The sequence below is a fragment of the Panthera onca genome, chromosome A2, assembly GCF_046562875.1.
Source record: "Panthera onca isolate mPanOnc1 chromosome A2, mPanOnc1 haplotype 2, whole genome shotgun sequence".
In the NCBI taxonomy this organism is placed as follows: domain Eukaryota; kingdom Metazoa; phylum Chordata; class Mammalia; order Carnivora; family Felidae; genus Panthera; species Panthera onca.
The window spans coordinates 152,906,938-152,933,247 of NC_138340.1; the positions used below are offsets into that span (position 1 = coordinate 152,906,938).

Sequence of the window (26,310 nt, forward strand, 5' to 3'; positions counted from 1 at the left end):
AACTTTCTTGTCCTGCCTTCTCTTGTCTATAAGTCTTCCATTTTCTACAGCCCCTGGGAACTTCTTTCTATCTGCTAAATGGAATGCTGCTCAATTTGTAAATCATTGAATAAAACCAATAAGATTTTTAAATTTACTCAGTTGAATTTTGTTTTCTCAACAGTGTCTAAGTTCTTTCATTATGATATAAATCATTGTATAATAACTAATACTCATTTGCCACTAAAAATTCACAAAACAGTATTTCATACACATAAATTAGAAGTCTCTAAATCATTATCCAGTGTATATTTTATAGAAAGTGTCTGTTACAGAAATTCATCAGTATAAAAATAACTGCTATTAAAATTTAGAGTGTATAATAAGGATATTATTTAAAATTTATTTTTATTTTTAAATAAATGGCATTTGTACTATTTAAGTGGTATAAAACTTTTCTATATACACTTCACCACTTTTCCCTAATATTAACATCTTACATAACCATCATAAATGATCAAAAACATAAAACTAACATTGATATAGTACTATTAACTAATCAAAGACCTTATTCAAATGTTACCAATCATCTTACTAATGTGTTTTCCTGATCCAGAAAAAAAAAGATCAAAACCAGGGTCCCACATTGCATTTGGTTGTCATGACTCCTGAGTCTATTTCAATACAGAATAGTTTTGTTTTGCTTTGTTTTGTTGTGTTCCCCCCCCCCCCCCCCATGACTTTGACAATTTTGAAGATCACGAGCCATTTACTTGGTGGAATGTCCTATAATTTGGGGTTGTGTTGTAATAAAAAAATACATTTGGCCTTTGTCCCTAGTTCCTGCCACTGAGCTCCTAAAACCCTTGGATTTCCTGAGTAGTAGCAATGTCTTTGTTATGTTAATGTGGTTACTCAACCCGGAATGGGTCTTGTTATCAAAGGAAAGAACAAAAACAAAAATAAAACCAAAATCTAAAACTAACCATGTGATTAGAGGGTTAGAACTTTCAGCCCCTGTGGAGAGGACAGGGTCTGGGGATTGAGTTTTATCACCAATAGCCAATGATTTAATTACTTATGCCTACATAATGAAGCCTTGGCAAAAATCTTTTGAATAACAAGGTTCTGGGAGCTTCTGGGTTGGTGAACCCATCAATGTGCCAGGACACTGGCACTAGAGAGGGCATGGAAGCTCCGCATTCCTCCTACCCCATCCACCCAATACGTGCCCCATACATGTCTCCCACTTGGTTCTTCTGAGTTGTATCCTTTATATAAAACTGTAATTGTTAAGTACAGCACTTTCCTGAGCTCCATGAGCCATTCTAGAGAATGATCAAATTTGCGGGAAGGTTGTGGGAAACTCCAAATCTCTGGTTGACCAGACAAGTTCGTTTGGGGACACCCATGAATTGCAGCTGGTATATGAAGTGGGGACAGTCTCATGGGACTGAGCCCCTTCACCCTATGGGATCTATGCTAACTGCAGGCAGTTAGTGTCATGATTGAATTGAATTGTAAGACACACAGCTGATGTCACAAAATTGGTCTTCGGAAATGACATGCAAGGTTACCTGACATCTCCTCATGATAAATTTAGGTTATGATTTTTTGTAAGATTACCAGAGAAGTGATGTGGAGCCCTTCTCAGTATATCATGTCAAGAGGCACATGATGCTGATGTCTCATTACTGGGATGTTAACATCCATCACTCAGTTGAGGTAGTCTTCCAGGTTTCTCTACTATAAGGTCATATTTTCCCCAAATGTATTATTCTTTAATATTTCACATTCTAAGATAAAATATTAAACTACTCATAACTTCTTCCCAGATGTCAAAAATATTTTCTTAATCACCAAGAATAAGAAAATAGAAATACATTAGAGAAAATGAAAGAAATTTATTTGTGCAATTGAACAAATTTTTGGAGAAAATAGATGAGATGCAGGAGGAAAGAAGGAAAAGACCCAGAGTTAATAGTGACAGAAGAATGTAGGATTGAAATGTCACTGATTGGGCAGGATATGAATTTACCTTCTATCTCTGTGACAATCATAAGAAATGAATTTCCACTTAAACTAGAAGAGGAAAAAACCCAAAGGCCCCATTAAACTTAATGTATTTTGTATGAATGCAAGTACACATCCATATAACTTCAATATTCAGAGGACTAGTTGATAATTATCCACCTCACGTTGTAGATAACAAGTTTTGAGGAACATTACACACAAATTCTTCCAAATGACAAAAAAAAAGTGCTAAAACTTTTTACTTCAAAAGACTTTGTATTTTGTCTTTGGGAGAAGAAAAGAATCAACTGGAGATTGACAATAGTACAAAGATTGGCAGCACTTATCACATGCTTTTAGTAAACATGAAGAAAATTAAATGCATAACAATAGTGTTAAGCATTTAAAATTGACCTCTGATTCTAACATATAGCTATATTATTAATAGTACAAAACAAACTATTGGAAAGTAAGATCAAATATCATGTGCCATTGTTAAACACAATAGAGTTGATTCTTTTTTTTTTATGGTGAAAACTTATATTTTGATTTAGCCAACTGGGTTCAGTTTGAATCCAGTTTGAATTCAGTTTGAATTTCACATGCTCAATTTTGTTGGCAAAACCCAGAGCATCGTTGTCAGGAGCCAGTCGAACATATACCTTCTTCTCTCCATTGGGCCTGATCAGGGTGTTGACCTTGGCCACATCAATGTCATAGATTGTCTTCACAGCGTATTTGATCTGGTGCTTGTTGGTCTTGATGTCCACAATAGACACAAGTGTATTGTTGTTTTCTATTTTTTTAAAAATTTTTTTAATGTTTATTTTATTTTTGACAGAGAGAGAGCATGAGCAGGGGAGGGGCAGAGAGAGAGGGGGACACAGAATCTGAAGCAGGCTCCAGGCTCTGAGCTGTCAGCACAGAGCCCGACGCGGGGCTCGAACTCATGGACCGCAAGATCATGACCTGAGCCGGAGTCGGACACTCAACTGACTGAGCCACCCAGGCGCCCCTGTTGTTTTCTATTTTATTCATGGCTGACTCAGGAGTCGGGGGTCAGGGGGCGGGGTGGAACTTGATAGTGCTTGATGATGGCATACCGGTCAACCTTGCTTCTCCTGGGGGTGCTCTTTGAGGATATTTGGGCTGCATTCAAAGATGCAGTGTCTTGGGTAGTTGGAAGGTAGGTGACTTGAGGATCTTCTTTTTTTCATGTGTGACTGGATGCCTTTCAGCACCACTTTCTTGGCCTTCAAAGCTTTTGCTTTAGGTTGGGCATTGGGAGGGGCAAGAGCTTCAGGTCCATTTTCATGACAGGGAGAGGATTCATCTTTTGTGCAGCAGTGCTAGTATTCAGATCATCCAAGAACTTTATCAGCATAATAATGGAATTTTCGTCATCTGGTAGGAACCATAACAAATAATAACATTGAAGGTAGAACATTTTCTTAGAATACAAGCCTCAGCAGCACACACATGTTATTTGGTTAGGTAAGAAGTGCTAAATATTTCTCACCTATTTAAAATTTTTTGTAATGTTTATTTATTTTTGAAAGAGAGAGCGACAGAGCATGAGCGGGGGAGGGGCCAAGAGAGAGGGAGACACAGAATCTGAAGCAGGCTCCAGGCTCTGAGCTGTCAGCATAGAGCCTGATGTGGGACTCGATCCCACAAGTGTGAGATCATCTTCTGAGCTGAAAACAGACACTTGAGCCAAAGTCAGACACTTAACCGATTGAGCCACCCAGGTACCCCTTTCTCTAAAGGTACCCCTTTAGATACAACTTCTAATATAATCTATGTAGAAGAGATAGTAATTACTACCAGATTTTCAAATTCCAAAAAGGCAAACATGTCTGTAGGTGAATATTTTGTGGGCATTTATTCAGTAATGACGTGAGTAGAAAAGACTATATGTACTCTTACTTATGTTGATTGCTGACTACCTACAAAAACTTCCAGAATAACCTGTTGGTCAAGCAAAGTCAAGTGTGTTAGGCTTAAGGCAGCAAGGGAGAGCGCCATCTTAACAGAGTCTTAGTGTCTCAGTAGAGGAAAGCTTTAGGGTCTGGGCTCAGGTAACTTAAGGCAAGTCCTTCAAGGCAGGGAATAGGTGAAGATTGGCCAAAGTTTGTGATGTAGTACTTCAGGATTGGTGGACACAGTGGGTCTTAAAACAAGTCTGGATAAGCAAACTCTTGTGCTGATAAGCAAGGTGTTTGTGCAGGTGAGCACACAGTTTTTTTGATAAGACTAGCTGTTTGCCACAATGAAGCAACTGTTTGCCTTGATAAATCAGTTTGCAGAATTTCCTGAAGCACATGATAAAGTTAGTTATTTATTGGGTTGCAATCTTATTTTCCTGAGAGAGAATTTCTTGGAGAAAAACAGTTAAGTTATGTTGACATAGATAATATCAATTCTCAGCACAAGGTATACAAAAACTACAATCTATTTTTTTTTTGTTTTTTTTAATTTTATTTTTTAAATTTACATCGAAATTAGTTAGCCTATAGTGCAACAATGATTTCAGGAGTAGGTTCCTTAATGCCCCTTACCCATTTAGCCCATCCCTCCTCCCACACCCCCTCCAGTAACCCTCTGTTTGTTCTCCATATTTATGAGTCTCTTATGCCTTGTCCTCCTCCCTGTTTTTATATTATTTTTGTTTCCCTTCCTTATGTTCATCTGTTTTGTCTCTTAAAGTCCTCATATGAGTGAAGTCATATATTTGTCTTTCTCTGACTAATTTCATTTAGCATAATGCCCTCCAGTTCTATCCACGTAGTTGCAAATGGCAAGATTTCATTCTTTTTGATTGCCGAGTAATACTCCATTATATATATATATATATATATATATATATATATATATATATACCACATCTTCTTTATTCATTCATCCATCGATGGACATTTGGGCTCTTTCCATACTTTGGCTATTGTGGATAGTGCTGCTATAAACATGGGGGTGCATGTGTCCCTTCAAAACAGCATACCTGTATCCCTTGGATAAATGCCTAGTAGTGCAATTGCTGGGTTGTAGGGTAGTTCTATTTTTAGTTTTTTGGGGAACCTCCATACTGTTTTCCAGAGTGGCTGCACCAGTTTGCATTCCCACCAACAGTGCAAAAGAGATCCTCTTTCTCCGCATCCTCACCAACATCTGTTGTTGCCTGAGTTGTTAATGTTAGCCATTCTGACAGGTGTAACAAAAACTACAATCTAGATAAAATAATTCAAATGACTAGGGGACATGACAACACCACAAGTACACATGGAAAACATAAGGGATTGCAGCAGCAAATCCTAAAAATAAAAATTTATAAAACATACTATATTCCTTGTTTTGTTTAAACCTGATATAAAATGTGCAAAACCTTTTTTGTCATCTGTGTTGAACTTTATTGAAAGTAATTTTAGGAAAGAGAAATTTGAAGCCATTTTTGAAAAAATGAGAAGAAAGTCAAGCTGAAGCTATCATGACACTAGAATCTCACTTCAGGGAAGAAGGCCATGCTCTGTTAGAAATTCTTGTGACATTAATTGTTACATATTTCTGCAACACAAATAGACGTTGGTCTTGAAAATAACCAGTTTTACACTTATTTGCTCAGTACCAATGTGGCATAATAGCCTGGGTAAAAATTGATGTTAAATGCAAAATGACACAGGAAAAAAAAAATCACTATACACAATATACTTGAAAACATCAAAGGAATTATACATTTTTTGAAGTCAGAGCAATCGCATTTATGAAAAATATATTGATCCTGAACAAATGGCAGAATCTCTTGACATTGACGGCAAGTCTCCCAGTAGAGGCAGTACCAAAAAAGGAGTAGAAAGTGTTGACTCAACTTAGAATCCCATCTACCATCCAAATCTCAATTCTAGGGGCTTCTGGGTGGCTCAGTCAGTTAAGCGACCAACTTCAGCTCAGGTCATGATCTCATGGTTTGTGAGTTCGAGCCCCACATCGGGCTCTGTGCTGACAGCTCAGAGCCTGGAGCCTGCTTCTGATTCTTGTGTGTCTCTCTCTGCCCCTTCCCCACTCATGCTCTGTCTCTCTCTGTCTCAGAAATAAATAAACATTAAAAAAATTTAAAACAAAACAAAAAAAACCAAAATTCGATTCTAAATTCAATTTTCTTTTTTTTAAAACCAGCTATAACACTATCGTCTTCAAAGGAAAGTCTTAAAATGCTGAAAGAATATAGTGGCCTCTCAGTGTTACAAATGGCATGGGTAACTCAAAAAAATTGCAATGAACGGGAGCTATTGACTAATAGGTGATATTGTCTGGCGGAAAAGTACGGGAAATGATAGTGATGGGGATTCCATGCGTAGGGAACTAAAATCCTAAGGTGATTTCTAAAATCTCCACTTTAGAATACTCCAGTTGAAGTATCACAACGTATTTGCAACAATGATTTACGTGACACATTCCCAATAATGTTCTGTAGCTCCCAGGATAAATTTCACCTTGTAGTAGCAATTGCCAATGGGCAATTTTATCGCTTTGTGAAAATAAAATTTATTAAAGGTATACAATGTCATGAGAAAAACTGTTCATTTCTTTAGAAAACAAGACTCTAAAGCCAATAGGCAGTGAAACTGTCATAAAGAATTTTATCTCTGTGAAAGTAAGACATAAAACTATTTTATCACTAATGATTAAATCCTACTCATTTCTTAAGTATTCTAGTGAGTTATTTTTATGATTAAAAATGTGTACTTCCTTTATTGTGTGTTCAATAATTTAATTTGTAGAATTTATGTAGAATGACCTCAGGCTTGCTGTTAATTTTATTATTAAAACATAAATAATATACTATCTTTCAAAAATTGTACTGGAGGAAAAGAAAACTAACTGTATTCAAGGAAGGGACACTTTTTTCCTAATTCACACAAAGGCTGCATATGGGTACCAAAGCACACTCTCAAAATGTTAAAAACATAATTTTTGTATAAATAGATAATAAGTCCATATCAAGTATATTAAACCTATTAATAAAGGAACTAGCAGGATGACAAAAACAGTTCAATGGAGAATTTAAGAAACTGGGGTTTTTACAATAAATGTGGAGAAAAGTCATGCTGAAATAAAATTACTCATTTAGACAAAGGTATACAGTGGTTAAAATCTTACAGGGTAAAAAAAACCATAACCTTTGGGTTTATCCTTCCTACTAAACAACCAAAAAAAATCTTGGTCCCAAATCAGCATTCAGAATTATAAAATCTCTGGGTGATAATGAATTGTATGAACAAGCTTAAGTTCCCAGAGTCAGATGATCCTTAGGTGGGCTTGTTTGAAAATGTTCTTAGCATGACATTAATCACCTTTTGACTTATTTCCAAGTTTGGGATAATTTTTCTTTTTTTTAATATTTCTTATTTTTTTAATGGTTTTAATGTTTATTTGAGAGAGACAGAGACAGAGAGAGAGAGAGAGAGAGAGAGAGAGAGACAGACAGACAGAGCATGAGTTGGGGAGGGGCAGAGAGAGAGGGAGACAGAGAATCCGAAACAGGATCCAGGCGCTGAGCTGTCGGCACAGAGCCTGATAGGGGGCTCAAACTCACAAGCTGTGAGATCATGACCTGAGCCAAAGTCCACCACCCAACCCAATGAGCCACCTAGGCGCCCCGGGATAATTTTTCTTAACATGGACTAGTGACAGCCCTGTATATTCACACTGAAGCAGGATTCAGCCCTTGTTGTATCAAAAAACAAAGCAAACAAACAAAAAAACCAAAACCAAAAAACCAAATTCTAACCCGCAAATCACAAAGGAGGAAGGAAGACTTCGCCGATGATTTTGTGGTGAGACAGAGGAGAGGGTTACAACGCACCTCCACAGCAAATCATCTTTTTTGAGATCCTGGTAAATCCGCACACCCTGTGCTCCCGTCTAGCTTTCTCACTGGCCCTCCACACGTATGTTCCCCATCTTTCTTTTTCCTAGTGCAAAGAAATACAGCCTCCTACCATGTTGCAGCCTCACACCCAGCAGCCTCTAAGTTAAAAAAAAAAAAAAGGTATTTCTTGCTGCTAGGGTTCAAGACATGCCACCCCCAAATATGGCACCTTGTCATATTGGATATCTTACCCTGAAGGAGTCTGAGAAAGCAGCAGAAGCAAGAAGGTCAATGTGACCTCCCCCTCTCCCCCCATTTTCCCTGAAACAGGTCATAAATCTCCTATGTGAAAGGTCCCCTCCCAGTACCAGAAGGAGGGAGACATTTTTATCACTAGAGACGGAACTGGGGGCTAAGAAATCTGATAAATAAACCTTGTTAAACTAACCCTTATCTTCCTAGTTACTTCTTCACCATTGACCACCCCTAGCCCAAACCTCTCTGTCTTGTCAGTTCTTCATAGATTCATTATTTCTTTGAGAGGTTTAAAGCTCCCTACTCTGGTCACTGCTTTGGGTCTTTATTCTCTTGTGAAGGCTCCCATGTACATGTAAAAATTCAATGAAACGTATATGTGTTTCTCCTGTTAATCTGTTTTAGGTCAGTTTAATTTTCAGACCTAGCCAGGGACCCTAAAAGGGTTGAAGAAAACTTTTTCCTCCCCTACAAAACATTAAGATCCAAAGTAAGTAATGACTTTTAAATATTTTTGTCCTTTTGTCACCATTGGTCAAAACTGACTCATCTTGCCTCAAAATTAAATTAAATGAAATTAAAATTAAAATAAAGAATAATAAGGACACCTGGGTGGCTCAGTCAGTTGAGCATCCATCTCTTGATTTCGGCTCAGGTCATGATCTCATGGTTTTTGGGTTCAAGCCCCACGCTGCCAGTGCAGAGCCTGCTTGGGATTCTCTCTCTGCCTCTCTCTCTGACCCTCCCCCACTTGTGCTCTCTCTGTCTCTGTCAAAATAAACTCAAAAAAAAATAAAAAAGTAAAATAAATAATAATAATTAAAAAAAAATAAAGATAAGATAAACGGGCTTGTTTGTTTCCAGTCATTATTTCTTGAACACTGACTGTTATTCCGTGCTTTCACATCTCCTATCTCACTCAGTGCTAGAAGATAGGTCGATATTACTGTAACCATTTAACAGATGAAATAAATGGGCCTCAAGGAGGCTGACATGTTATAGGTAATAATAAACAGCAAGGCTTAGCTCGCGTTCCAGGTCCTCAAATTCCAAGCCAGAGCTGATTACTTTATTGCTCAGTTCAGCCCTGCTCTTCTGCCCTTGTAAATCCATGAATCGGTGCTCCTTCTCAAGTGCTACTTAGAATCTGTTAACTATTTCTTCTGCTGCAGGATTCTTAACTTCAGCACTACTGACTTTTTCCGCCCCCCAGGAGGCTGTCCCGTGCACTGGAGGATGTTCAGCAGCGTCTCTGGCTTCTACTCACTAGATGCCAGTAGTCCTTGCTCCCAGCCCTCCCTACCCCCAGTCATGACTAAATCGTCCCCAGCTGAGAATCACGGTTTCGCCCTTTGCTAAATTCCTTTGCAGTTTGCATCCCTTTGTCCGCCTTTCAGTCTGGGAGAACGCACAGAGTCTCAGACCCAGAGTGCTGATGTGGAAAACCTCCCTGCCTGTGCACTCTATTGGGTCCCTCTGGACTTCCTGTAGGCCCCGTGCCTACAGTAACTGACATCCTCCCTGTGAGCCTTTTTCTGTTCTTGGAGGGTGTCCAAATCCTACTTACATCGGCTTGATTCTATGTGCTATAGCTCATCCAATCAACTTGATGCAGTGGCTATTCAAGACCAGGGGTTAAAATCGAATTGGCTGCCCAAGAATGATTTACTGCAGGCTCCTAGAAATGTCTCCCACAACTGGATTAACTATTTTGATTAATTTGACCTGTCAGTTTGTTGGGAAGGAAGGGAATAGCCACTTAATTAATTTATTCACTTCATTTATTCAGCTTAATAATTTATTCACATTCATTCATTTATTTATTTAATATTTAGATTAAGGTAACTTGCTTTGAACTAGATTTAATGGTTGAAATGATCAGATCAGGGGTCTTTTTTTACTCAAGGTGGATGCTGCTTCTATCTCAATACAAATTATTTCATATTCTTTATTTCCCAGAGAACACAGCTCAGTTAATAAATAGTCACAATTTTCAGAGGCTGTTTCTAACCAGTCTCTTTTCTTTTTGTTGTAGAGAGAATAAGATACATTTTTTTCCTTAAATTTCAAAAACTATTTTAAAACATAAATGTTTGAGAAGCACTTGTGCTTGTATGGCGATGCCTTTCAAGCAGGAGAGGGTGTCATTCACGAGTATGTACATAGAACTCAGTACAATAAATGTGTGTCATTTTACGTCCATAGTGGATTTCCTGTGTGATGGAGGGAAGAACAGGAGAAGACAGACCAGAGGGTTCACATCACACTAGATTTCTTAGGAAGCTCGTAAAAAGGATTTACTGTATTTTGATTAATCCATCCTTCATCCACCTTGAGTGTCTCCATGGCAACCAGATATTTGTTTCCCAAAGATGGGCTTTTAGACTGTGGAAGGTTCATTCAGCTCTGTACAAAACCCCCTGTATTCCTGAAAACCACATCTTTGAAATTCAGCCTGCATAGACAACCACTCCCAAACTCTTGTCTGTGTTAGTAATCCTAATGCCATTATCATCTTATCAATGACAGGACGTGATCAATTTTTTGAAGCATTTTCTCAGAACCCACAGAAGCATGTTTCACCTCTATTCCTCAAAAACATCAAGTGTTTTAAGCTGAGCTTGAAGGAGGCTAATTGAGTGGTCATTATGAGGGTTTTTTTCCTTTAATTGGGTAGAATATTTCAGAGCACCCACCAGTTGGACAATCCTGTAAATAAAAATCAGCTTTCGTTAAAAATTAATGAGGGCCTGGCTGGCTCAGTCAGAAGAGCATGTGACTCTTGATCTTGAGGTTGTGAGTTCAAACCCCATGTTGGGTCAGAGATTACATAAATAAATAAATAAATAAATAATAAATAAATATTTTTTAAATTAAAAAATTATTTAAGAAAATTAATGATCCCAAGATGCCTGGCTGGTTCATAGAGCATATGATTCTTGATCTCAGGGACAGTGAGTTCAAGCCCCATGTTGGGTGTTGAGCTTACTCAAAATAAAATATTTTTTAAAAGAATTGATTGTTTTCTCAAAACACAGTTATGGAGCAGTATCTAACTGAAGGTGTAATAACATTCATAGAACATACATTTTATAATGAGGTCGCGCATTAGTTAAAAACCAGACTGAAAAGAGGACATGGAAACCCAAACTCCCAGCACACAGCTCTGAACACCCCACAGTGGGGGCTGCCTTTCTTTGCTCACAGGGGATCCTGAGAAGTGCCCTGGTTACATGAAAAGTATAAATCTTCCACTCCATGGGAACAGGAACCCCCTCTGTCCCGCCTTCTCCTACCTCTCTATTTTTCAATATGGAAAGATTCATCAATGGATGGATGGATGGATGAATGGCTAGATGGATGGATGGGCAAAAAGCTGTGTATTAAAAATCCAAAAAAAGTGTTATCTGGGGAAAATTTGACTTTATGTATCTTGTATCCTTTTTTTTTAAATTTTTTTCTTACAAATTTTTATTTAAATTCTACTTAGTTAACATACAGAATAATATTGGTTTCACAAGTAGAATTTAGTGACCCAGTGCCAAACACAAGTGCCTTCTTTAACCACATCACCCATCTAGCCCATCCCCCACCCACCTCCCTCCAATATACCTGTATTCTTTTCTTTTTCATGACATTAGTTACTTTTATAATCCACAAAGCAATAAATCATTTCCATTTTGAAAAAAAAAGGAAAAACTCGAAAAAAAAATGTGTTCTTCAGTGTTTGAAGTATACTCCAAAGTATATCTGTTTCTGATGTCAAACAAATAAACAAAAAGCACTTGATCGTTTATGCCATCAGGATGCTGTTCCTACGGTTTGTGCAATTTCTCTCATTCTTTTATTTTTTAAGAATCACCAAATGGTTTGTAATGTCTTTATTAATGATTAAGGTAATAAAATCCAGTTCTTTGACCCATATTATAAAGACTAATGATTTAAACTTTTTTTGGGGGGGAGGGCACATAAGTAATATTGAATTAGTCTGAGACACAGTTTAGGAATCATAACTTGAATTATTGGAATTCATTCGGGAAACCCAGCCTCACTTAAAATCGCTGCTGTCTGCAGTGTAATAAATATGATCGATGGCCTTCTGCAGTGATGTGGTCTGACTGCTCCTCCATTGCTGGGAGAGGCCTCTTTGTGTGTGTGCATGTGCATATTTCTTGAACATTCTGCAACTGTTTCCAACAGGAGCTACTTTTGAACCTCCTGTTCACAGTTATTTAAGAATAGTCTGTTATTTCCCAATAACCATGGATCAATTTAGATTGCTTGTAGGAAAGCGAATCTCATTGAAGATCGATGACCTTGTAAAAGAGTAAAAATACACACAGACAGAGACTCATCCATTCTATCTCACTCGGTTCTTTGTCATTTGGAGCTAGAAAGAAAAACTGGTTTCTGCTGGTTACCAGGACTCTCACGTGATCATCAAATTGGGCAAATTAAAACCAGAAGATATTAATTAGTCCCAATGTTGTTTTTTAGGGACTAAATGTTGAAATAAACTTCCAAACACAGTAAAAGCAGACTTTAGTCAATGCCTCCGTGCTCACCCAAACAACTCTTCAGCATTTCTGATCCCCCCTCCTGGCTTTCTTTTCCCCTTCCATTGTACTTATCACTTCAATTCCTAATCTGAGGAGCAAATTACTTGACATACCTCTTGCAACATACCTGTGTATAGGGATAAGGCAGAGAACTTATATGCTACCTTGTGAGATATTTAACTCGTAAAGCAAATCCCTTCTCTCATTTCAGTAAACTTATGAATATAAATATTGGCGAATAAAAAATGAACTACACAGGAGACTTGTCAGTCTTTTAAATACAATGATAAAACCTTAACTCATGGACTTTTTAATTTGGAAAGAATCTTAGCGACTGGTTTTTATATGGCGAAACTGGTAGGTTGGGTCCGACAATACTGCAATGCAAGTTAGTAACAAATCAGACCCTCCCTGAAATTTTTCCATCCGACTCTTCTGCTTTTCCTCAGCTAGGGGGTGAGGGGGGAGAAGGACATGTCCATGACCTTCATTTAACCCCAAAATCTGTGTGGTGCATACCCTGATGGGAGAGATAAGGAAACTGAGGCTCTGAGAAGTTACGTAATTTGTCCAAGGTCACACAGCTACTAAAAGAAGTGGGGGGCACCTGCATGGCTCACTCAGTTAGGCATCCAAGTCTTCATTTCAGCTCAGGTCATGAGCTCACAGTTCGTGAGTTCAAGCCTGGCATCGGCTCTGAGCTGACAGTGTGGAGCCTGCTTGGGATTCTCTCTCTCCTGTCTCTCTGCCGCTCCCCAACCTCTCTCAAAATAAATAAATAAACTTAAATTTTTAAAAAGTGGAATGTGAACCTCAAATTGTAACCTGAATGAATTCTATGAAGAGCTTCTGTTCTTACCCAAATCCAAGTTCAGGCAATTGGTGAAAGACGCTGAAGAAAAGAGAACATTTTCCTGAATATTGGGGGAGATCCATTGAGGAAAAGTCACATCACAAATCACATTGATAAAATTCCTAAGATATTTCTGTTATTCTCCCCCAGTTTCTTTACCCCAGGAGGTATCTGTTTTCTTTCCTATGATGTTACAAGGGTAAAAAAAATTATAACTGCTTAATCAATATAGAAGGCAAGGTTTACCTGGAAAGATTGCCTATCACCAAGACTGCATATGTAGAAAGGCTGCAACAATTTTTCTTAAAAAAAAAAAAAAAAATAGGGAGAGGGGAAAAGCATAGCCAAGTTAAAGGCAAAAACCTAAAGTGCCAAAAAGAGAGTGAACTTGAAGTCTAAGAGCACGAGGACGCTGAACCAAAATGGCTCACAGAGTTCTTGGAGCCAGTAGAACTTTAAATGCTGGGCCTAGAGGGAGAACACCTGCTCAGGAAGGACAGCATAGCCCACATCCTGTGCACGGAGAGCTGGACCAGGGCCGCGTGCAGGAAGCTAGATCGGGAGGGCTGCTCCAACTCTGACAGGAAGATTTAGAAACATTATCCAACAAAGTTGAGAGAAGAATATAAAGGAGAATATCATTGCAACCTGAGCTGGGGAGCAATTTCCTAAACAGTTCAGAAATACAAACCATAGAGCCAACTATTGATGAACACAATTATATCAAGACCAAGGATTTCTATTCAATGAGGGACACCAGCAGTGAAATCATAGAGGAGAATACGTGTACGTATTTGTATTGTCTATGGCAAAAAAGGGTGAAGCAGGTTTTTTCCTCTCCTTTTATTATGGGAAAAGAAGGTGGGGGCAGAAATAAGGCAGATGTCTAGGCCTAATCTCCTTGTGAAAATACTAATGAATACCTCCTAGAAAAAGAGTTAAAGGTATTTGTTAACAGAGAAAGCCTTATCTTTGGAATGCTTTTAACAGGATGAATCTGGTTGGTTGGCTTGCTTATGGTAAACAAACCAGGAATCTATGGATTTATGGGCATAACCCAGGGGAAAATATCATGGAATGGATATGCCTATCCAAGTATAAATTGGAGATGTTTCATGATTTAGATGGCAAAATATTGATTTATCCCATTCCTAATGAATTTAATGTGATCACATGGTCAAGATGGTCTCTGTCTCTCCACTAAGAAGTTACTATTTTCTCTTTGTAATTAATATGTACTTATAGAGAGATTCTTTGAGATTATGTCAATGTCCTGTTTGTCATCAAACTCACCCATTCACTTTAGTTTTAATGATTTTTCCCTAAAATAATTCTGTGGTGGCTCTCAAATGACCATTTTCTAGTCAACTACATTTATTAGTTGACATTCCAATGTGAAGATGACCTTGCCCTTCTCTCTTATTTATTTGATTATTTATTTATATGAGCATGGACTCATGGATTCTTTATTCCTTAAGTTATGATGTACTGTTATCATTACTTACTTTGCTATACAACTTATTGCAGATTTGGCCAATGGGTGTTACTTGTTTTTTGTTTTTATAGTAGGTAAAATTACATAAAAGTTGACAATAAAGAGAAAAATAATGATGTTCTTAGCAATGATGAAGTTCTGGGGTGATGATGGGGTGATCCAAAGCCAACAGCCAAGAAATAATTCTTGAAGATATCTTTGGTGTAAAAAAGATGACTTTATTGAAGCATGGGGACATGACCCAGGGGCAGGAAGCTGCATGGGGTCATGACGGGTAACTCATTATATACCCTCAGGTTGGTAAGGAGTCTGGGATAGAGTAAGTCTCTAAGGAATTTTGGAAGCAAGTTTTCTAGAACCTTGAAGGGCTAGCTGTTGCTAGAGAAATACCATTTATTACCATTTAATACAACCTCAGTCATGAGACCCTTCAGATGTATATCATGGGGCCATAAGCTTGGAGTGTGATTGCCAGCATGTATCTTAGGGCAGTTGAGATAAAGGAAGTAGACTATAGGATTCTCAAGGTTGGGATAATGTTAGGCTAAGATTCTCTTTTGCCTGTAGCAAGGTGTCATCATCCTGGCAGCTGAGCTCCTGGAGGGGGTCACTCTGCCAGTTTCAAGGATTTGTCAATGGGAATTTAGGGCAGTAAGGGAATTTAATTTTTCATTTGCCTTAGTTTCCCACATTACCATGGCAAGCCGTTAAAGCCCTTTCCTTTGGTCTTGGGTAGCCAGGAGTGTCCAAGGAATATCACACATATTCCACCAGGGGAGTGGGAGGTGGTGTACCAGCCTGTGTTTTGCCCTCAGCTTGCCCCACACTCCCTTATCAGCAATATATTTTCAAAATGTATAAAGCAAAACCTAACTAGGAACTCAGACAATGCAAAGCTATTGGGGTTCCTTTTTTTTAACATGTATTTATTGTTGAGAGAGAGAGACAGACAGACAGAGAGACAAAGCATGAGTGGGGGAAGAGCAAAGAGAGAGGAAGACACAGAATCCCAAGCAGGGTCCAGGCTCTGAGCTGTCAGCACAGAGCCTGATGTGGGGCTCGAACCCAGGAGCTGAGCTGTGAGATCATGACCTGAAGCGAAGTCAGATGCTCAACCAACTGACCCACCCAGATGCCCCGTTTTTTTTTTGTTTTTTGTTTTGTAATTCTCTGAATCTGATGGATGAAGCACACCAAGAGGACTGTTATTAAGGGTTTGGATGTGAATGACAAAGCTAAGAAGATTCAATCTAATACATATAAAATACTGCACCGGAACAATAGAAAATGCACATTATTTTTGAGAATCCTAAAACACTTTTTAAAACTTTTTATTTGGAAATAATTTTAAATATACAGAAGTTAAATATGAAAAAATAGAAATATTTCAAAGAACATGTATATAGCCTTTACTCAGATTCACCTACTATTTACATTTTACCCATTTCTTTGATCATTTTCTGTGTATAGGTGTGTGTAAATTTTTTCCTAAATCATTTGAAGGTAATTACACACATTGTGGTCATTAACCCTTAAATACCTCAATATGTATTGCCTAAACATAGGAATATTCTACATATTACTACCATACAGTTACCAACTTTATAAATTCTTATATTGATACTCTAATCAACTGTCTATATTCAAATTTTGTCAGTTGACCTAATAATATCCTTTATAACATTTTTTCCCCTAAGAGTATCCAGTTTAGGGGTAGTTATTGTACTTAGTTATTATTTTTAGCCTATAATGAAATACTTCTAAAAATTGACCAAATTCGTTCATAGTGTGGTAGAATTCAACCACAAGGGAAAAAAAAAAGATAATTTCATACATATTTTTAGACAAAAAAAATACATACATAATGATTTGAAAAGAAAATCAGGGACACCTGGGTGTCTCAGTCAGTTAAGCATCTGACTCCAGCTCAGGTCATGATCTTGCAGCTCCTGAGTTCAAGCCCCACATGGGACTCTGTGCTGACAGCTCAGAGCCTGAAGCCTACTTTGGATTCTGTGCCTCCCTCTCTCTGTGTCCCTCCCCTGCTTGTGCTCTGTCTCTCTCTCAAAAATGAATAAACATTAAATAAATAAATAAATAAATAAATAAATAAATAAATAACATCAAATTCTATACTATATTCAATCTACATTATTTGCAGATTCCATAGTTATGAATCCACCTACTTGTCAAAATCTATTTGTAATCCCAAAATCAATACTCAAAGTGCTTTCATGATCATTCACAGAAATGCGCAGAGTTGCAAAAAATTTGAGTTGTATGTCTCACAGGTTCTCAGGTGAAGTTAAGCATGGCAATATTCTGCCTTCTGCTTTAGCTCTTTTGCAGTAAACCAATATACTTTTTGTCATCTTAGTGTCACATTTTTCACATTTCTGTAATCTTTTTGGTGATTTTGATGCTTAAAATGATCCCCAAGCCTAGTGCTAAAGTACTATCTAGCTCTGTTGGCACAAAAGATTGTGATGTGCCATACAAGAACAATTGGTATGCTAGATAATCTTTATTTGGCCATGTATTCAGCACTAATGAATCAATAATATATATTAAATAAGGTGTCTTTAGACAAAAATACATATAAAACAAGATTATATATTGATGGGTTGACTAAAATGTGTCCAGAGTCCTGCAGGAACCTAACTGTAGTTCCTCTAGGAATGATTCAATATTCACTTATTCAGTGTCTATACCAACTATATAGGCCATAACTACCATGAATAATGAGAACTGACTGTATGTATAATATAAATATGGTGTGTGTATGTATAAAACAATGTATCAGATTCGGGTAAAGTATCATCAATGCAAGGATGGTCAACATAAAACTACCAATATAGTTTACCATGTTAGATTTGAAAATGAAGAAGTCAATATAATCTTTTCAATAGTTTGAGATGAAAGCACTCAGTAAAACTCAATATTCATTCACGATAAAAGCTCAGCAAAGTAGGAATAGAAGGCAATATCAATGGTTTTGTAAATCATATACAAGAATAAGAGTCTGAAATAATCCTGGAAACTAAAATGTGGGCTACTATAGAGTCATATAAATAAGCATAGTATGATATAGGGACCAATAAATATATAAAATATATAAAAGACCAATCATATATGAGGCCTTTATATGCTAAAGAGATATCAATACAAATAACAAGAAAAATAGTGGACGTGTCAACAAACGATCCTGCGTCAACTGGATTGCCAAATGGGAAACATTAAAATATTTTCCTTTCATATCAGCGGGAGGATAAAAACTCCAAAAGAATTATGGCCTTAATTGTAAAAGTAATTAATAATTTCAGAAGAAAACATAGGAGAATATGTTTATATCTTTGGAGTAATAAAGAATTTCTTAACAACAAAATACAGTTTTAAAAAACAGAGAGGGCACCTGTGTGGCTCAGCCAGTTAAGCGTCCAACTTCAGCTCAGGTCATGATCTAGTGGTTTGTAAGTTCGAGCCCCGTGTCCAACTCTGTTCTGACAGCTCAGAGCCTGGAGCCTGCCTGAGATTCTGTGCCTCCCTCCCTCTCTGCCCCTGTCCTGCTTGTGCTCAGTCTCTCTCTCTCTCTCTCTCTCTCTCTCTCTCTGTCTCTCAAAAATAAAATAAACATTAAAAAAAATGGGGGTGCTTGGTGGCTCAGTTGGTTAAGTGTCTGATCTCAGTTCAGGTCATGATCTCAGTTTGTGAGTTTGAGCCCTGCGTTGGGCTCTATGCTGACAGCTCAGAGTCTGGAGCCTGTTTCAGATTCTGTGTCTCCCTCTCTCTCTGTCTCTCTCTTGCTTGCGTGCTCTCTTTCTCTCAAAAGTAAATAAATAAACATTTAAAAAGTTAAAAGCAAAACAAAACAAAAAACCAAAGATCATAAGGAACCAGGGTGGCTCAGTTGGTTAAGCATCCAAATCTTGATTTTGACTCAGGTCATGATCTCAAGGTTCCTGAGTTCAAGTGCTGTGTCAGGTGCTGACAGTGTGGAGCCTGCTTGGGATTCTCTCCCTTTGTCACGTTCTGCCCTGTCTCCCACTCTCTCTCTCTCTCAATCAGTCAATCGATCAATAAATAAAATAAAAAACAGAGATAGATCATAAAGAAAAAAATGTATAAATTTTGGTACATCAAGATTGAAACTTCCAAACAAAATTAATGTCATAAGCCCTGTTTTAAGATAAGCCATAAAGCATTAGTATTCAAAATATAATAAGAACAAATCAATGAAAACAAAAAAGACACAATCACATTATAAGTTCTGTACTTTTTTTAAGACAAACATATAGAACGATCTTCAACCTTGTTGGTAATCCAGGATGTGCAAAATGAAACATACAGAGATATTTTTTATCAGATTGACAAAAACTAAAAAGTCTTATAATAAATGTTTACAAGGATGGGAAGAACAGGAAACTTACAAAGTGCTAGAACCTGTTTTTGAAATTACTGTAGTAATAATTTTTAAATTGATATTAGGATGCCCGATGACCTAGGAATTTCACTTTTGTACTATCTCTAGCACATGCATACTAGGAGACTTAAATATGCTCTATTATTCATAACAAGGAAAACAACTTTCAAGCAACTTATTTTCTATCAGTTGGAAGATGGATATATAAATTGTGCATATTTATAGAGTAGACTAGTATACTACTAGTATTGTTTCATTCATTTCAATGAAACAATCTATGTGCTATCAGTAGATTTCAAAAGATAATGCTGAGTCAGAGATGCAGGTTGCAGAATCATATACATAGTATGATACAATTATATAATTTTTAAAATATTTATTTATTTTTGAGAGACCACAAGTGGGGGAGTGGCAGAGAGAGAGGACAGCGGATCCGAAGCAGGGTCTGTGCTGACAAGCTGACAGCAGTGAGCCCAATGTGGGGCCCGAACCATGGGATCATCACCTGAGCTGAAGTCAGAAGCTCGGCCAACTGGGCCACCCAGGTTTCCCAACAATTATATAATTTTTAAATCATAAACTATATATCTACAGAAAGTGTAAAAACATGGATTGACTCTACATCAGATTTGTGATGAGGAAATGTGGGGGAAAATAAAGTAGAACTCAACTATCTCTGTAAAAACCCATTTCTTTCATTAAAATTTTTGGAGACAAATGACAAAAGGTTGGCATTGGTTAATTCTGAGTAATGGATACAAAGACAGGGACCAATAGGAACCATACAGAGATATGGTTCTCTGTAGTTGTGAGAAATAATCCCACTGCCCCAATCAAAAGAGGGACATGCAGACTCAGAGCACAGTGAAGTGAGGCTCTAATCAACGTTCTTGCAAGAGCCTGTGCCTCATGGACTAGCACACGGGGCAGTTACAGCAGGCAATTTATCTCCTAGCATTAAGTCCCTCCCCTGATTCCTCATTGACTGAGTACTACGGGACATTACAGCCTTACCTGGAAGTCTCCTATGCTCATGTAAGGCAACAAGTAGTCTGAATGGAACAAATGTACATTCTTTGAGGTGATGTAGAGACTTCAGTTCCTTGGTACATACTCATTGTAAAGCCTGTGGAAAATAAGCCCACGAAATGGAGAGGGGAAGAAGAACCAGGAAGTGAAGTGTCTAAGGGTTTAGGACTCCACTGTGTGTGTGTGGGGGGGGGGGGGGGGGGCGGTTATAAATATTTCCAATAGGTTGTAAACCTATTGTTAAATAGACAGCACAGCTTTTATTTGCTATTTCTGAAAATGAATTATCTCCCTTACTTCTCACAGTACTTATATCCATTTTTTAAAAAATTAATAAAAGAGTGAAAACCAAAGCCATAAGTGTTTAGTTGAAGTTAGACCAAATTAACATGTACCATCATCAAACTCCAAGTAAAGTCCTTAACGGTATCCAGGTGCAGTCAGTTAAGCGTCCGACTCAGGTCGCTCCCGTTCAGGTCATGATCTCAGAGCTGGTGAGTTTGAGCCCCGTGTCAGGCTCTGTGCTGACAGCTCAGAGCCTGGAGCCTGCTTTGGATTCTGTGTCTCCCTTTCTCCCTACCACTCCCCCACTTGTGCTCTGTCTCTCTCTCTCTGTCTCAAAAATAAATAAATATTTAAGAAAAAAATGTCCTTAACAGTATCCAGAAGTATCCCTCATTCCTGTTCATTCGAGGCTATAAAAAGCTCTTGCCGGCACACCTGGGTGGCTCAGTCCATTGAGCACTCTTGATTTCAGATCAGGTCAAGACCTCATGGTTGTGATGTGAAACCCTGCATCAGGCTCTGCACTGCGCATGGAGCCTGCTCGGTACTCTCTGTCTACCTCTCTCTCTGACCCTCCCCCATTCACATTCATGTTCTCTCTCTCTCAAAATAAATAAACTTTAAAAAAAAATCTCTTGCCTTGTGCAGCTCTTGTGGCTCCTTTCTATCTGCTAGATTAGATGCAGTCCAATTCATGAAACGCTGAATAAAAGCCTACTGTATCAGTACATTGTCTGTGGGAAAGTTTCTTTTAATACTTAATAACTTCATATTTTTAATGGCCTATCCACCTGACAAACCATAAAGCAGTACTCGAAAACAGCTCAGTGAAGTTGTTAGTAATATGAAACATGCTAATGATTCATAATATGCTGTGAAATAAAGCAAAAATAAAAAGTGAATATTTAGTGAGTTCTAATTTAGTAAAAGTACAAGTGTAAAGATAAGAAATTGGAAAGAAATATAATCCAACCAAGGGTTATGTATCTTGTCTCTGGGTGTTGTGATTCTAAAACAGATTTTTTTTTCCCCTTGGGATTTCTGTTTTCCCTTTTTTTCCCAGTATCTTAGCATTTGCAAACATGTTATCTGTATTAAAAATGGTTTTTCATAAAAGCTTTCAAAATAAGGATTTTTTGAAGTTTGTTTTCTGTTTTCTTTCATGACTAATGTTGAAATACCATTTTGTCCTTACTGCTACATGTAAATGATTTAAGAATTTAGACCAAGTCGTATATAATATTTTGGATCAGTCTTCACCTGTGATTTGGAAAATGTAAAGCTTTCAAAATAGAAATCCATTCCAGAAAGAATGACAGAATATCAGCCATTGCAAATATCGGTCTAAGCTTGGGACCTTGAACCTGTTTACTGGTTCAAGGTAGGGAGAGCCAGAGCCCAACAGTAATCCTACCATTCACTTGCTATAATGACCATCTGCTGGGGACTGGGGAGGACCCAGCTCAGTCAATTAGACTGCCTTGGTTTGCATGATAAAAGAAGGTCACAGAAAGTCAATACAATTGAGAGCAACTCCCCAGGTGGCAGAAAAGATCTGCCAGCAACTGGCAGAAATGGCTTGCATTTTAGGACTGCAGCTCTGTAAGGAATTCTCTCTTCAGAAACTGCACTTCTCCAAAAGGATGCTACTTACAAAATAAAAGTGAAATTCAAAAACAACATCTTTTTAGCTGGGCTTAGGTTTTTTTGTTTTTTGTTTTCCCTTCCGTTATTGCATGGGGGATAAGAGGGAAAGAAATATAGAAGATGTTTTTTTCTTTGTGGATCTCAGGTGCAAAGTTTATCACACTCTTCAGTTCATAATTCTGCTGTTACCATAGATCCATGAGTAGCCTTCTTCCATTTAATTGTGAAAATATTTTCTCCTTTTGGCCCACACTCAACTCCCTTAGCCCTTCTCCTCCTTCCTAGTCTAATGTGTCGGGTATATGCTCTTAATTACAAGTGTTTCATGAATGAATCGTGAACCAAGACCTCCACTTTCTCACATGTTATTCTCCTATAACAATTTTCTGAGAATTTTTATAAATGAAGGATATTCTGCTGCTTGGAAAGGTAAACTATTCATCTAAAAGTGTGTCTGAATTACAGCATTACTAAGACCCTGGGAAGGAAGTCAGGGTGGGAAAGCTCTGCTTACTCTAAGAAACAGCTGGCTTTTTGTAGAGCCTGCCAGCAGCATGGTCAGTCAGGCAAGAGCAAACGCAAGCATATCATTCATTCATTCAACAAATATTTATTGAGTGGTCTCTTTGTCTAACTGAGACAGGGCCTTCAAAGCCAATCACAAATCATAGTCACAGTTTTTGGTCTGCCACTTACTAGCTGCGTGCATTGGTGCAGATCAACCTAGATTTTCTATATTTTAAATCTCTTCATTGTAAAGAGAGAAAGATAAACCCAACCCTGCCTCCTTTGTAAGATTGTTTTCAGGAGAAAATAGATGCATATCAAAGAGTACCAGAGTATGCCACCCCAAAATGTGCTTCTTTGTCATAAGGATTATTTTGAGTTAAATATTTTGAGGAAAAAAAAAAAAAGCAGACACTGGAGAAGCTCTGAAAACAGAGAAGTTATCTTTTGTAGGGGGAGTTTATATTTGTAAAGGAAATCTCCATTTATAAAGGGAATCTCCATTTGTAAAGGTGTCTTTCTCTGGGTACCAGGAAGAAAGGTATTAGCAGAAATAAGTTTTTCACCTTTGAGACTTAGCTACCTGACAGAGCATACTTCCTTTACCATACATTTTCTTCTCTCACCTTCCTGTGAATTTCCTCCCCCCCCCCCCCCCTACAAGCCCCAAACTTATATCCCTTTTCTTAGTTCAGGATGGTATGTATATAAGTCTCCATCACCTGGCCACCTTTGGTGGTGGCTTATCTTTGTGGAGCTCCAGTGTGTATGTATATGATTAAAATTGAGTTTTTGGGATGCCTGGGTGGCTCAGTTGGCTGAGCACCCAACTCTTGATTCTGGCCTGGGTCATGATCTCACAGTTTCTTGAGTTTGAGCCCCACCACATCAGGCTCTGTGCTGACAGTGGGAAGACTGCTTGAGATTCTCCCTTTCTCTCTGTCTCGTCCCCCACTCACACTTTTCTCTGTCTCCCTCAGAATAAATAAGTAAATTTAATAAAAATTTTTAATTGGTTTTTTATCCTGTTTAATCTGTCCTGTTTAATGTCAGTTTAATTCTTAGAGTAATCACAGAACTGAAAGAGGACTTTCACTGCCATCATTTCGACCCCAGACTTTTTTTTTAAATTTTTTTTAACGTTTATTTATTTTTGAGACAGAGAGAGACAGAGCATGAACGGGGGAGGGGCAGAGAGAGAGGGAATCACAGAATCTGAAGCAGGCTCCAGGCTCTGAGCCATCAGCCCAGAGCCCCACGCGGGGCTCGAACTCCTGGACCGTGAGATCGTGACCTGAGCTGAAGTCGGACGCCCAACCGAATGAGCCATCCAGGCACCCCTTGACCCCAGACTTTCTAGTTGTGGTCTTCTTTCCAGCTCCTCTCTTGGACTAGGCAGAAGACCCTGAGGGCAAAGCACCCCTCCCCCAACCACAGGAACTGAAACTACCCCCAAAGCCTAAGGATTTCCCTGAGCCGGCAAGACCCTGCCCATGATCGACTCAAAGACCATGATCTATTTGACTTTCACTGCCCACCTGCATGAACACACTCACCTTTGCTATATTTTTTCTTATATAGGTCTTGACGTATTTTCAGTACTTTGGAAATAGTCTTTGAAACACTAGTCTGTTGTCTTCTCATTGTTGGCCTCCCTGAAATAAATTCCTTGATTCACCACCCGTCATTTCTCTGCCTTTGGATTTTGTCAGTGGCAGTGGCTGAACCTGGTCTGTTTGGGATCTCCAGAGGCAGGTGCTTGTTCACCCCTGTGCCCTAGCTACAGAACCTGAAAGGGTAGATGGAAATATTGTTCCTCCCCAACTTCATAGGAAATCACACTGAAAATGTAAAACATTATAAAGCCAAATGAAGGGTAGCAGAATATGTCACCCCAAAATATGCCTCTTAGGCATATGGATTTTTTGAACTGATTATTTTTGAGAAAAGGCAGACAGAGGAGAATCAAAAAATAGTAAAATTTACCCAAAAGGTAATATAAAGGAAATCTCTCCTTGTACATGTCTCTCTGTACCAAGAAGAGAAGGATGATTCTAAATCACAAGAGAATCTTGTCAATGGAGGAGGCACCCACTTAAATCTGCACAACAAACCTTAGTCTTTTTTCACTGTGCTTTCCTGGAAATTTCTCATAACTAGATTGCCCCCCCCCAACATCTTCCTTTTGTCTTCAGCTGAAGATGGTATTTAAGGAGGTGGCTTGGCCAATTGTGGGAACTCTTAATCAGTTTTCCTAGCTATTTCCCATGTATATGTGAAGTACAGTAAAACCTTGGATTGTGATTAATTTGTTCTGTGAGTGTTCTGCAAGACAAAGAAATATTTCTAATAAATTTTAACTTAATAAGCAAGCAATTGTCTTGAAATACGAGTAGTACATGTGATGCCGAACATCACATGATCACAAATGAAAGAATGGTTCTCTTTCTTTCTCTTTCTTTCTCTCTCTCTCTCTCCCTCTCTCACTCTCTCTCTCTGTGCAGGATTGTGGGTGATCATCTCCTATGCTCAGATGCTTGGTCTTAGGCCACGGTGTTTGGCAGAAATCAGTGATTTTTCAGAACATTGGAAGGTGTCCAGAACTGGCACTTGTGTATTTTTTGTCACTTCAAAGCACCTATGGATAGTCCTTTGCTTTTCCATACAAGAGAAAGCTTAAAATGCTTTGTTTGCTTCATTGTATGTCAGGCTGCCTACAGATAGAGACCTCTTCTTCTGCTGCCTTATTGCCAGTTACATTAAATACAGTATATGACAAGAGTTTATTAATACTATACTGTAGTCAACATTGATACGAGCATATACAATGAAGTAAAATAAAGCAAAAGGTTTGTAGAAAAGGTTGAAAAGAAAGGTGGTAAGAAGAAGGAGATGATTACAGTGGAAGTTAAGAAGGAAATTATCGAGAAGTATGAATGAGGTACACAAGTAGTGGAAATTGCAAGATTTTATAAGAAGTCTACATCTGCCTATCATCTGCAGTCTTGTCTGCAGAAGAGGAGAGGAAAATGCAGAGGGATCCCTCACTTCAAATGAGATTAGGGAGATGTGTAAAATGTGGGAAACAGTGCAAAATTTTGTACAAAACACCACCTGAATAAGACTGTAGCAATGCGAGCTATGAATCTGTTTAATGAAAATGCAATGACACATTTCTGCAAAATCCTCAAAAGGAGGCAAGAACAAGGGTCATTGGATAGGTTCCTTGCTAAAGTTGCAGGAAAAGAAAAAGATTCCATCGAGCCAATAGGTAGCAGTGATTCTGTTAGTGATAGTGAACATCCTCCTTCATAGTAACCCTCCTCTCTCTTGTTTCCCTTACACTGGCCACGAAGGTTTTCAAAGGCAAGTGCAGGTTAATTTGTTTATTTTTCTTTATGT

The 26,310-nt window shown here is 38.2% G+C and overlaps 1 long non-coding RNA gene across 2 annotated transcripts in view; it reads right to left on the minus strand.

The window, feature by feature from the left end:
* Window positions 1-2,722: 2,722 nt before the first annotated feature.
* The window catches only part of LOC132679574 (uncharacterized), a 117,641-nt gene continuing 94,053 nt past the window's right edge, over window positions 2,723-26,310 (minus strand). For both annotated transcript variants that reach the window (XR_009610229.2, XR_009610228.2), the window contains exon 4: window positions 2,723-3,396. This is a non-coding gene — a long non-coding RNA (uncharacterized LOC132679574). The remainder of the gene's footprint in view (window positions 3,397-26,310) is intronic.